At 49.5% G+C, this 1489-nt stretch overlaps 1 pseudogene; it reads right to left on the bottom strand.

Moving 5' to 3' along the window:
• Positions 1-751: 751 nt before the first annotated feature.
• LOC148453649 (5S ribosomal RNA) lies at positions 752-869 on the bottom strand (annotated as a pseudogene).
• Positions 870-1489: the final 620 nt, after the last annotated feature.

Below are 1489 nucleotides of genomic sequence, written 5' to 3'. Positions count from 1 at the left end.
CGTTAGGTATAAAGAGTAGCTTCAGTGGGCTAAGACCAATGCTCCACAGCACGGACCTTAGTCTGGAGAAGTGCAGGAGAAATTACTGTGGAAACTAATAAAATGTTAGTGGAGACAAGAAGGTCGTAGACACACACACACACACATACATATATATATACCGTGGCTTACCTCCACGCCGGGAGGCTGCTCATGTGTCGCGTGTGGCCGTCATTCTGTTATGGCGTAGAGGCAAGATGTGTTAGCAGCGTGCTGTCCCAGACTGGTGTCGTTCCTCGGACTTCTGTTACTGGTGTACTCGCCTTATATATTAGGAGCGTGCGTGCTTCAGGTGAGCTATTTTAGCTCCAGATTAACCCGTTTTTCGAAGGGGGAATCAAAAAGACGATCTCAGTTTAGGCTATGTAGCTAGTAAACCATGGGTTAACCTTCACAGGCTATGATATCAGGCCATTAGATTAAGCTAGGCGCCCTTTGTTATAAAGCCAAGGGGAAGCCTGACATTGGGTAATACCCTGCGCTGCAATGGCGGCACTGTGTCCAGTCAGCCCAGCACCTCTAGCCGGGAATGTGCACCGGCTGAGTAACTGGCACCTCTCAGAACCGCATAACGCGGTGTTATAGTGCAAACAGGGGTTTAGGCTAGTTCCCATTCTGCTAACAACTAGCTATGCACAGTAGCTAGCACTATACAGAACTGCAAGGTTTTAAAACCAGCCTATAATGTAGTATATGTGCTGGCACCTATATAAGCCTACAGCACCTGGTATTCCCAGGCGGTCTCCCATCCAAGTACTAACCAGGCCTTACCCTGCTTAGCTTCCAAAATCAGACGAGATAGAGCGTGTTCAGGGTTATGAGGCATAAGCCTGGGGATGGGACGCAATAATGTGCCAACCCTGGTTACGGGTAAGCTATAACCATAAGTTTCGGCCCCAGCAACCAGAACAATGACTAGTACAAGTACTATACATACTATATATCTTTAATTAGGTTAAGCCATAACACCCGGTGCTTGCAAACTCCACACAGCTAGGACCACGGTGGGAAGAGAACCCACGACCTCACTGCTGCGAGGCAGCAACGCTAACCACTACACTGTCTGGCAAAATGGCGGGACCGTGTCCCGTCAGCACAGCGTATTTAGCTGGGAATACTCCTGTCATACAGTGACGGACATCCCTTATTATTTACTAAAGCACTCCCAAAAAGGGAGGGGTCTCGTAGGAGACCAGTGCTAAAGCACTCCCTGCTGCAGGTAGAGCACTGAGCTGTACTGCTTGTGTGCAGGTAGATACTGCTGCCCATAAGAGGGAAGCAGGGGCGCTGTTGTAGTTGCTGGACCGTATGCATTCCTGAATTACCACGCTGTGTGATCCACTGATATACTCCAGTCAACACAGCGCTACTTGCCCCCGCAGTAGAACCGCATAAAAGCGGAGTAGTTGAAGGTCCAGCCGGTGCCGATAACACGTGAGGAGCGATCATG

The sequence above is a fragment of the Taudactylus pleione genome, unplaced genomic scaffold (genome assembly GCF_031769625.1).
Source record: "Taudactylus pleione unplaced genomic scaffold, aTauple2 ptg001123l, whole genome shotgun sequence".
Lineage (NCBI taxonomy): Eukaryota > Metazoa > Chordata > Amphibia > Anura > Myobatrachidae > Taudactylus > Taudactylus pleione.
This window is presented reverse-complemented; position numbering and strand designations above follow the sequence as displayed.